This window comes from Anas platyrhynchos, chromosome 4 (genome assembly GCF_047663525.1).
Source record: "Anas platyrhynchos isolate ZD024472 breed Pekin duck chromosome 4, IASCAAS_PekinDuck_T2T, whole genome shotgun sequence".
NCBI classification, from domain to species: domain Eukaryota; kingdom Metazoa; phylum Chordata; class Aves; order Anseriformes; family Anatidae; genus Anas; species Anas platyrhynchos.
In genome coordinates, this window is record NC_092590.1 from 58453752 (window position 1) to 58466565 (window position 12814).

A 12814-nucleotide genomic window follows, 5' to 3' on the forward strand; every position below is an offset into this window, starting at 1 on the left:
GTAACTTTTATTCCTGAGTCATCATTTAGATAAAAATGGTCATTCTCAATGACAAAGATGTCCAAAATAAAAGTGACAGTTATATGAAGGTCTGTCTTCTAACTGTCTATTTATACGTGCCAAGTAAAGGATGTGCAGTAAGGCTTATAGAATCTGGTATCTCTTAAAATCAGAATGAGTTTGGGATCCCAGCACTTTCTTGCAATCATTCAAGCTCTATCTCATTTCATAATTACAACTGGTGCTATTTTAATCTTTTTTCCCAGTTAATCTTTTTCTCCATCTCATCTCTTTAAATCTTTTCTCTGATATTGTTTCCTACTATTCAAGCAGTCAGAGATTGAAGTAACACCACTTTAAATCTTGAGGCAACTCTCTCATTACCTAAGTCATGATTCGCACAAAACATTGTAAGTCATGCATCTTACTCTTAAATCTACATGAGCTAGAAATAAGATCTTTCCCACCTATTACCACCTTTTTATATAGCTGAAAGCAGATAAAAATAGCACAAGAATCTCTTAACAAAATATACCAAAGACAATACCTGATAAATTGAGGCATAGATAGTGCAAGGTGAATCACTAACACCATACAGATTATAGAGCTTTCTCTGGATAACTACCAGTCCAGAGGAGATGGAGTAAACAATATATTTTGGAAAATGTTTTCTGGAAACCATATGATATTATTTTGTTAGAATATTTCCTGCAGCTTGGTTCTTGCTCTCTAATGACACTACTGACTGTTAATGACAGCAATGATGGAGCTTTTAGACTGCGGTTTTGTAGTGGCCATGAACTAAAATGCAATTCAAGCATCTGTATAGAGCTTTGTATTAGGAAATTACACATCATAACCAAGTAAATTAAAATGGCTATAAGGTGTTTTAAAGTACATGGTATCAACAATGCCTATAAGATATCTGATAAAGGGTAAGTTTTTAAATGCAAAATAAACAGCAGAGATAAGAAGAAAAATAACAACAAAAATTGAATATTACCATTTCTTTATAAATAGAAATTACAGAAAGTGACAAAAAAAAAAAAAAAATCAAAATAAAAGTCTTAACGGTCATTTACTATGTGTTTCTGATTTTCTGTGTGTTTATTATTTATAAAGACTGGTGAATGATTTAACATACTAATTTTCAGAGCAAATTATGCAAAGTCTTCAATTCATGTAACAGTTCATCATTATCTATAGCACTGAGCCAGGTAGGACAAACCAAAGTTCTATATGTTGGAAAATAAATTCCAAATGATGGCAGACCATGAGTATTTTTAGCACTTCCATTAAACTTGTATTAAACACACTTGAGACAGTTGGAATTTTCAAGTATTGTCATGAATATTAGTATCGTCTAAATATTAATAGAACAAAACCAGTAAATCATATATAAGTGACTCGCTTTTTATGTTTATATATCTTTTTCAGCAGTTGTTAAGCCAGTGTTAACATTATCACATCTGAGATACATTACAAGGAAAAGGAAACCTATGATAGTTTACTGAAAGTTTATACACATGCTTTTAGAACTTGTAATTCTTTTTTTATTTTTTTATTTTTTTCTCATAGATCCATCAAATAAGCTATTGCATTTTGGTTTTCGTTTTGTTTTTCACAGAATCACAGAATCACAGAAGTTCTAGGTTGGAAGAGACCTCAAGATCATCGAGTCCAACCTCTGACCTAACACTAACATTCCCCCTAAACCATATCCCTAAGCTCTACATCTAAACGTCTTTTAAAGACCTCCAGGGATGGTGACTCCACCACTTCCCTGGGCAGCCCGTTACAATGTCTAACAACCCTTTCGGTAAAGAAATTCCTCCTAACATCCAACCTAAAACTCCCCTGGTGCACCTTTAGCCCATTCCCCCTCGTCCTGTCTCCAGGCATGTGGGAGAATAGACCAACCCCCACCTCACTACAGCCTCTTTTAAGGTACCTGTAGAGAGCAATAAGGTCACAGAATCACAGAATCACAGAATTTCTAGGTTGGAAGAGACCTCAAGATCATCGAGTCCAACCTCTGACCTAATGCTAACAGTCCCCACAAAACCATATCCCTAAGCTCTACATCTAAATGTCTTTTAAAGACTTCCAGGGATGGTGACTCCACCACTTCCCTGGGCAGCCTGTTCCAATGTCTAAGTTCGCCCCTGAGCCTCCTTTTCTCCAGGCTGAACAAACCCAGCTCCCTGTGCTGCTCCTTGTAGGACTTGTTCTCCAGATCCCTAACCAGCTTGGTCGCCCTTCTCTGGATTCGCTCGAGCACCTCGATGTCCTTCTTCTGTACTCACCAGAGCTGAGTACAGGGGGACAATCATTTCCCTAGCCCTGCTGGCCACACTGCTTCTTATACAAGCCAGGATGGTGTTGGCCTTCTTGGCCACCTGAGCACACTGCTGGCTCATATTCAGCTGACTATCAACAAATACTCCCAGGTCCTTCTCTGCCAGGCAGCTTTCCAACCACTCCTCTCCCAGTCTGTCGCTCTGCTTGGGGTTATTGCGCCCCAGGTGCAGGACCCGGCACTTGGCCTTGTTGAACTTCATGCAGTTGACCTCAGCCCATCGGTCCAGCCTATCCAGATCCTCCTGCAGAGCCTTCTTACCTTTGAGCAGGTTGACACACGCACCTAACTTGGTGTCATCTGCAAACTTACTGAGGGTGCACTCAATCCCCTCGTCCAGATCATCAATGAAAATATGAAAGAGGACCGGCCCCAGCACTGAGCCCTGGGGAACGCCACTAGTGACCGGCCTCCAACTGGATTTGACTCCATTCACCACAAGTCTTTGGGCCTGGCTATCCAGCCAGTTTCTAACCCAATAAAGCGTATACCAGTCTAAGCCAAGAGCAGCCAGTTTCTTGAGGAGAATGCTGTGGGAGACGGAGTCAAAAGCCTTGCTGAAGTCAAGGTAGACCACATCCAAAAATTTTCTTCTTATATAGTTTTATAGAGTCATTAAATGTTCAGCAATAGCCCACATATGCCTTGAAACACTACAACAATCTGCTTTAAGAGAAGGAATATTATTAGTACACCTAACACTACAAAAGGTTCCCTGGCAGTTAAGATGTAGATCTTTTAATGTAGATTCAATCACTAGCAGAAAAGAAATGACATTTCAATGTCTTTCAATTGCACTGCAATGTCAGCACTGGAACAGTGCCCAGGTCTCAGTGCTGTTCTCTAAAATGTACCATAAATGTACCTTAGTATAAAGTATGTACTTTCAGTGTTACTGAAATCTTATTATGCCCATATGTACCCATTGTGTTTTTTTGGTAAAGGAAAAAAAAAAAAAAAAAAAAAATTTCAGAATACTAGCATAGACACTCTGTAATTTTATTAATGTCACTGAGTTGAATGAGTCAGGGCAATATTTGTCAGTATGCAGAGAATACCTGATATTTCAGACTATGGAGCCCATTTTAGAAATTGCTTCAACCTCCATCATATTTTCCTTTTCTCATTTGACCTGTTAAGTACCTGTTAAGTTTGGTATTTAGATTTAGTTAGAAATCTGCTTACAGCTCCCTCCTGCCTCCCCCCTATTTTGGCTGTTGGAAATGTAATGACCTTAAGACATCTAAGGCTTGCTTAGATTATCATTAGTAGACAGTCTGCAAGATTTATAGTCTAGTTTCACTGCTACTACTGTAGTAGAAAAAAGTCATCTGATAGCTTGCGTTCTCAAGAATCAGAAAGAAAAAGTAATCTCTTTCTGCAATAATAAGTTCCCAAACTTATCCAGATGATTACAGCACTCCTCCATGATTACAGCGCTCTTCCCATGGTCATACTTCATTCCATTTCTCTCTGTCTTGTAATCCAAATCAGACTAAAGCAGTACCTGCTATACTATAGTGCCCTAGAATTCTAGGTGATTCCTGCAACATGGGATTTTAAGTTTTCTTATGCCAGCTATGTCATACTTATAAGTGTAAGTATAGATCTATACTTACAGATCTAAGCCTCTTTACAGGTCATTTTGTGTACATACACATGCACGCAAACTTGTGCATCTAATGTTACCTGCAATATATAACTCCCCATGTTTCAATATTAGAGGAAGATTGTGTTTGCTTAGAAATTACTTAGGTCTTCTATTTGTTTTAATGGTTTGCACTCCTGAATCTAAATTGTACTATTATTACTCATGATTTCTAAATTAACTCTTTAAATCAACTGTTTTAAATGACAAGAGGAAAGATGAAATAATGGGATCATTCACTTGTTTTTTGTTGCCATGTGTGAATTGGACTCTTAATTAACAGCTGAAGAAATAACAACATTGTTTTGATGTATTAGTACCTATGTATAGTAAACTGTAATCTGAGTAGATGATTTTTAGTTGAGATAGATCTATAATTTTTGCATTTATTCATATCAGTTTCTGGTTGTTTGGGAAATAACTTACTGGATTCAGACAATAAAATTAGGTAAAGTGTGCCCCTAAAAGTTGAAATGTAGGTACAACAATGTCTATGGCAAATTACATATACTTATAAAAAAAAAAAAAAAAAAAAAAAAAAAGAGAGAGAAAAAAAAAAAAGAGAGAAAAAAAGGACAGAAGATCAAGAATCTCAGATTCTTATATAGTTTGTTTCCTTTTGAAATGTTTAAAGATAATGAAACCATGTATGAGATTAAATCAGAAAAATGGTTTAAAAATTAATTCTAAAATATCCCTAATGGAGTTTTGTAAAGCAATTAGATATGACCATATGCGAAAATTAAACTTCCTTAAAACAAAATTTTAAATATTGGTGCTGACATTCCAAAATAGGATAACATCATCATAATTCTTTTTTTATGTTACACCATTTACATGGACACGTTAAGAAATAATAAAAATAAGAATGAAACTTTTTTCTAGACTTTTGAAACAGATGTTTAAAAGAAGCATTGGCATTTATTTCTGACACTGATTATCTTCTAATAATTACTTGGATCTTATACAGAGCATTCATATGAACAAAACACAAACACACAGACACGAAAAGGTAGAAAATGTGGAATGACATGTTTCCTAAATAAGAACTTATGCACTAAAATAAATATTGGTTTTCTGGTGTTTTTTATTTATTTATTTATTTATTTTTTGGTTGGTTGATTGGTTGTTTTTTTGGTGGTGGTGGTTGTTTTTTGTTGGTGTTAGATTTTTTTTTTTGGGGGGGGAGGGAGAGTATACTTTACAAATCATTAAAATGTTTCTCCTATTTTTCTATATCATTCTTTTAGCATCTATGTTAACAGAGTCTGCAGAGACATCATGAAAGGCAATTAGATCTGATGTGAATCTGACCACAATTTAGTAATGTTATGAACCAAATAATTTCTAAGCGTGAAACCAGGACTGTAACATATGTAGTAATATTTTGTGATTGAGTTTGAACAAAACAGAAATTTACACCTACCAATTACCTTCAACTTTTTTTTTTTTCTATCACTCTTTTCCATAAAAAACACTTGATAGTCTATGCTCGTGGGAAGTCATTGGGAAGACAATTGCTATCAATCACCTTTTCAATAGTTGCAAACACTGTTGGGTGTTTATTATTATTATTTTGAAAGAAATATGAAAAAAAAGAACCCCCCCCAAAAAAACAAAGAACAAGAATGACCTCAAGTTTACTATATTTCTCAAGTTCTGTAGTTAAAAAAGCTCTGTAGTAAAGTTATTCTTTACCGTATTCATGTATTCATTCTTTTTCGATCTTTTGAGCCTGAACATAGCTAACTTTCTCTAATTTGTAAAATTACTTGCTTTCTATCTTGTTTGAAATAAGTCTTCTCTGTATCACACTTGAGAATAATATTGTTTCTCAACCTTAGCTAATTCATACATATTTCATATTTAATTATATGTGCATATAGACTTTATAGAGAGAGACTAATGTGTTTGTTACAGTAAAAAGACCAACCGAATTATTGTTAGTTAGTTGAACTCAAAGAAATCAGTTTTTCTCAGATTCCCTTGAAAGACCAACAAGTATAATTTCAGCCTAATTACAAGGATATATTATACTTATGGTTACAAGACTTCAAAAAGTGGAAAATGGGTGTATGAAATCTGTGCAGAAAGGATAAGCCAAAGTCTATGAAAAAAAAAAAAAAAAAAAAAAAAAAGGAATACTTTGTGCACCAGATTCACTGTTGCAGTTGTGGACAGTTCAACAGATAGACTGAACAAAAATAAATAAATAAATAAAAAGGAGAAGAATGCACAACATTCTTTGCGCTGTTCTCTTAAAGTGTAATTTGGGAGAATTAAGGAACAGTTCCATAAAATTAAAAGATATGAAATTATTTTGTTTTTAATATCTGCAAGTTATTTTCAATAGCAAATTTTAACGCCTCTCTCAATATAAAACTACACAACTAATTGTATATGCTTGCTTAAGGTGTTTTTAGTTTGTATTGATTGTAATGATTAATGGCCATTATGGGGTAAAATTGAACAGGTGAATGTGAACAGTGGTAGTGACAGCCATTGCCTGTTTCCTAACTTTTCATAAGAGAACTAAATGTTTTGTATATTATCTAAATTGATTAATAATAATATCATACTTTTGGGTTTTGAACTTCAACAGCAGCAGAAGTATATGAATTATCTAAAGACCAGTTCTCCTTATTTAAAATAACCGTTTGATAATTAATGATTAATTCAAATCATTAGAAAAAAAAAATGTGGATCTTGTGGATCTCATTATTAAAGAGACATATTATTATATGTCTAGGTATGGACATTTATTGCTTAGAACATCTCCTATAAAAGGTGGAATTTCAATAGTTTAATATAATTTCTTAAAAATCTACTTTTTTTCTCTAATATTCTATGGACAGGTAGACACAGCTGGCAAAACTGAGTTTTGAATAGTTTAAGAATGATCTTCTTTTATGTTTAAGGGGCAGCATTTTGTCTGTCTGTAATATCCGAAAATGTTAGAGCTCATATCCATTGTGCATTTCAGCATTACTAATGTCCTAGTTAATAGTAGCTATTTTGTTAAGATTGTCTTGGCAGGCAGTGGACCACTTGGAAACAATTTCATTTGCAGCACAGGTTTATGCAGGAAAATATAGGTCTATTTGCTGCAGGTGGGCTGGTAACTAAGGAGTGCTACCAATTAATGAAAAGGATAAGATCCCCTTTTTCATCTCTGAAATGGCTAAACAGGATATTAGATTACAAGTTACTGTTAATAAACCAGCAGGATTATGAGCCAATTGGGGAGTTCATGAGAAAAGCTGGGGAATTATTACTTTCCACAATTTGCAAAATCTTCAGTTTTAGAGTGGATATTTTGCAGCTATCAGTCTGTTGGCTTCTTCCTCAATTTATTATCAAAGTCTAATTAAAATCTAAAAGTGATACTGAGTACTATGCAAATCTTCCATTAGTGCAATATCTTCTTATTCAACACAAAATATAGGATGATAGATTTGAACTTGATGATTGACAGAGGTGCCCTGGGGATCATGCTGGCTTTCTGGATCAAATGAGATAAGAATAAGACAATTTTTTTATTTTTTTTTTTTTTTTTGTGTGTGTGCAAAAGCTCTTTTCTGTCTGCAAGACAGATACTACTTACAGAAATAAAGACAAACAATAGAGGAGATACATGTATGCAAAACAAGTACAACATTTTAATACATATGAATGTTCAAAGTCAGTTCTTTGTGGGACGTCTTATAACTTGACACTAATGTCTATGGTATAGCTGTTATTGAGAAGGTAGTATTCATTCACTGTAATAAGAGGTTTAGAAGGAACTTATTTATATGGGCTCTTGGAATTTAGTGATCTCTAGTGCAAAATATAAAAAATTAAAGGCATGAACACTTGGAGTGTTCAAAGAGAACAGTAAATAAATTTATATATATATATAAAATAAATGGTATTACACAGGATTTTTCAGGCAAAACAATTCAGAGCCATCTACAGTCATATCTCATTGCCTGTAAGACTGACTGATACTGTAAAGACAACTGTGATTGAAAATTTTGCCTAGAGAAGCTGAGAAACAGGGAAGGAGCTCACAATTTCAGATTAGCAAGAAAACAAAACAAACAAACAAAAAATCTATCTTTTCCCTGTTTTATTTGAGCAAAGTGATGGGTTAACTGTAACAATGAGTTTGATAGAAAAAGAAAGAAAAAAAGAATGCTGGACATCATCCCCAAACTGGCTTCATAACTGAGGAATTAATACTGAAAAATATTGTATCATGACTTAAGTTAATGAAGCTACAACCTAATTAAAAAACAGAATTTTGTCTTATCACTCTTCCCATATCTTTGAGACATCAGGGAATCACAGAATGGCTGAAGTTGGTTGTATGAGTGTATTGTATACACTTTTACATATACATATTAATATATATAGGTATGTGTGTGTGTGCATGTAATGTTTAACTGCTACGTGAGTCTGAATTACCATAATCTAATGTCAGTAAGAGTATAGGAATAAAATTAAAGGTTCCAGACAGTCTATGTGCTTGAAGTATTACATTCCATCAAAACAACCAGTATGGGATACTATTAAGCTCTGTCATTTATTTGAAATACAAATAAATCCAACCCATATTCTCAGAACCTCAAAACTGGATTGTATAAAACTCAATCATCATCTGGTTTGTGAATTTAGGTCTTCCTAGGAAATAAATGAATATACGTGATTAAGAGTATATAACATTCGTTTTTTATACATGCGCATTTCTAAGTCATGCTGCCCTTGGAAAAAAATAAATAAATTCACTTATTAGTTTCCATTGTGCATGAGATTGGGATAATTCTAATTTACCTTTCAGAAGATAAGATGTTGCTACACTAAAGAAAGCAATGTATTCATGCACAAGATGTCTTGCAAGTTTGTCCTCCAGACCGTCAGGTGAAATGATAACAACCGCCAGCAATCTGTGGATAACAACCACCTCAAATCTGTAAGACAGTTTTATTACAGAAGGCAAAACAAAGACAAAGGAAGAGATAATGGTAGATGAAGATATTTGGGAACAGATTTTGGATTCAGGCCTCTGGTTTTATCTTTTTTTTCCACCAATTCCTTTAAGAAGCCCACTTGGGAAAGAAAGTAGCCATAAAAAGTTCTAGATTTCTTCTCTCATTCTCGCAACTTGTTTTATTTCCTGTTCTGAGAAAACAGTAAAGACCATTCATGTATTGTTCTGGCTTTTTAAAAAGCTATTGTAATTTCTCTAAATAAATAAATAAATAAATAAAAGAATACGCAACACATCCTGAATTCCTGCTTGTTTGCCACATTTTTCACATTTACCTTCAAATCAAGTAATTTGTTATATTCTTTATCTTCCTTGATTATTTTCTGTTTCTCAGGTAAAGTGAAAGATGACAGCATGTAAATTACATTTCCTCCTCTGTCACTTGTGGAATGTGATTTTTAACACAATGAAAGTATCATCAGCTTGGACACAACAGACTAAAATATGACATTCAGTCTCTGACATATTTTACTGTAGTCCAACTAAAATGTCTTTACAGATTAACAGTGAGATCTTGTTTAACAATCATTGCAACTCAGACATATTTTACTTCCTCCCTGGAGGACCATTTGCTTATCTCATCAGAAGGATGTTAATTCCTTCTGTCTGTCAGTTGATATGATCTTTATCTGGACGCAAAGTACATCAGCAGACTGAGCTGAGCTTCCAGCCTTGCTGGTGGTAAGGGATTCAAAACTCATGTTTATGATATGCAGAATATAGATACACTAGCTAGCTTCTGGCACTGCATTAGCACTAAAGTCCATTAATTCTAATTATGTTTTGCATATAGAGAATATTAAAATGTTTAAATTAATAAAGGAGAAGAGCCATCCCCTTGGCACATTTTTTGCATATTAATTCAGTTTGCTGTACAGGAGGTGAACTGTGCATGCAAGGAGCATTCCTCAGGCCAGTGGAGATTGAGCATATAAAACTATTTAGGGGGCATGTGCCAACCACAGCCATGTTGTTGCATCTCTGTTCATTAGTTCATGGAGTTTTATTTTTATAGGCTTTAGATAAGACTAAAATTGTTAGCTTCTTGCATTAAGGTAGGATGATAGTGATCCAGTTCAGCTGTGCATGATGTGCAATATGTGGATGTACATAAGAAGACTGCATAAAAGAAATGCTATTCTTATGGTCTGTGTAAGAGAATTAATTGTTTCAGCAAATCCCTTACAGTGATTCTGAACTTCGCTTTCATCTACATGTAGATATTTTTAGTATTCTTCTCGAACTTTTGATTCTGTCTTGGTGACCATCTGATAATTTCTAGTTAAGTGATGGCAAGAAGTAACCTTGTTTCAACTAATGAAGTCACCCTGCAAGATTTTTCCCTTTGTTGCCCTTTACTGTTGCCATTTGACTAGTTTCTATCTCTGTAGGTTACATCCTCTGCTCTCAGCTTTTACTTTATACATACAGCCTTATTTAATTAAATAATACAAATGTGTTTGGATCCTATTTAATAGCAATGGACCCAAAAAAGTCAACTTTCTCACGTTCAGTGCCAACAATAGCAAGTAAGAATTATCCAGTTAACTAACACTGAAGGCTATAATCTAGCATTTGTGACCTTAAAAAATAAAAATAAAATAAATAAAAAAAAAATAAAAAGGCATGTCCAAAACCAAACAAAATACAAAAAATAATAATTACAGCAACAAACAACCAAATCCAGAACATTTTAATCACATCCTACTCGTCCTAAAATGTTAAGAATCTAAGGAATGTGGTCCTAATATTACTGATAAGAAACAGAGTTGATATAGTTGATATCCGTCTTGGACCTTGCATGAAAGTAGTGACATATAATTGTCAAAATTTAATAGTAGCTAAAAAAGCATCTATATGGTTCATTTAACCAGGAAATTTCAGGCAGTGCTCAGATCTCTTCAGAAACCATTGAGAATTATCAACATTTTTTGAAATCTGTTATGGGTACATTCATACAGTTTTCTGAAAGACAAATAAAAGCTTGTTCTGCCTTGCTCTTGCTGGATGGAGATGTATCTATCCTCAGAATGTTATTGTACATGATCTAGAAATCCCTAATGAGAAACAAGTACTTTAGCTTGCACTCTGTGTTGTGATAACATAGCAGTTTCTCTATTCTGCTGGGAACTGAGGTCAAGTGGGAGTGTCAGCAGAGGAAACTAATATCTGCATACAAAAGCCTTTTTAGGTCTATCCAAATGCTCTGAATATTCTGTGGTACATTGACAAGTTAACAGCCCATCTTGTCATTCAATTACAAAATACTTTCTCCAGTTGTTTCATCTTTTAAAGCTCATCTGTATGAATGTGATTTTGTTCCTTTGTACAACGAGGATTTCAGGATATTTAGTCTATGCTCTCCCCTCACCTAATTTTTGCTAGCTAAGGCTCCTTACAGGGTATATGTCCCTACACAACCTTCTTCGTCTGACTTCTCTTCATGAAGATAAATATGTCCATATATTATGTTATTTATTTATTTATTTATTTATTTATTTATTTATTTATTTATGGGAAAAAAAGAACTGGAGCCACTGGAGCCTTGAATTTTTCCATCATCAAGAGTGTGGAAAATTTACACTTACCTCTGGTACTGTTTGTCATGCAGACTGCGTGACTGGTTTGTGCTGAAAGACTGAATAGTACTGATGCAGAAAAAAACGAGGAAACATATCCAACTGATTTACTTTGTGTTGGACTTCATTGTTCTGTCTCTGTCATAAATATAGCACTCTGTCCTTAGAGGATGTGAGGATGTGATTTCATTCTCATGCTATCATGCTATACAGATTCTCTAATTCCTTACCTTTTAAAAATAGTCCTTTTTTTTTTTTTTCCTACATAATTAGTTATTTTATTTCCCTTTCCCCACTCTACTGGCTCTCTTACTCTTCTAGTGGCTCACCAGCCTTTCTCTCACTGCTGTTTTTGTGTGCTGTGTTTTTGTTTACTTCAAGACCTGGACAAATGGAGGGAGAAACAAACTGTCCAGCTTAATAACAGAGTGCTGATACATGTAAGGAGAATAAATACAGAAAGCACAAAACTAGAAATACTACTGGGCATTAGAGCCTGTAAGTTGGCGGTATGCTCAATAACAATATTAAATGAGTACATTTCTTTTTTGATATATTTAGGAATTTGGTACACCAGAGTTACAATTTAATATTTGTAATTACTTGTTTTCTCAAGGATTGGAAAATATTGCTCTGTCATAACACCATAACTCTAGAGAAAAGGTATTGGAAGGAGGCATCATAAATTACCGAGGACTGATTTCAACTTACAACTAAATTTAATAATAAATATTTAATAAATATTATTTATATAAATAATAAATATATATAAATATATAATAAATATATTAATTATAATATATTTATATAATAAATATATATAAATATAAATATAAATATATATATTAAATACTTAATATTTACTTACTATTTACTATTTATTTACTATTTATTAAATAATATTAAATTTCATTTAATATTTAATTTAATGTTTGATAATAATTAAATAATAATAAATAATGAGTAATAATTAATAGTAATGATTATAATAAGTAAGAATGGCATGTATTGTGGTAAGCATTATATACCCTACTCATAATAAACCCTGCATTGCAGAATAACTAAAGTGGGATTTTCACAATGTTTTAAATATATATTCACAAGATATATTCCCAAGATGTGTGGTATACTCAAATGTGAGTCCTTGCTCTCTTATATAGTCAGTAGAAATTCACACTTTAACTTTTTCTTTTTGT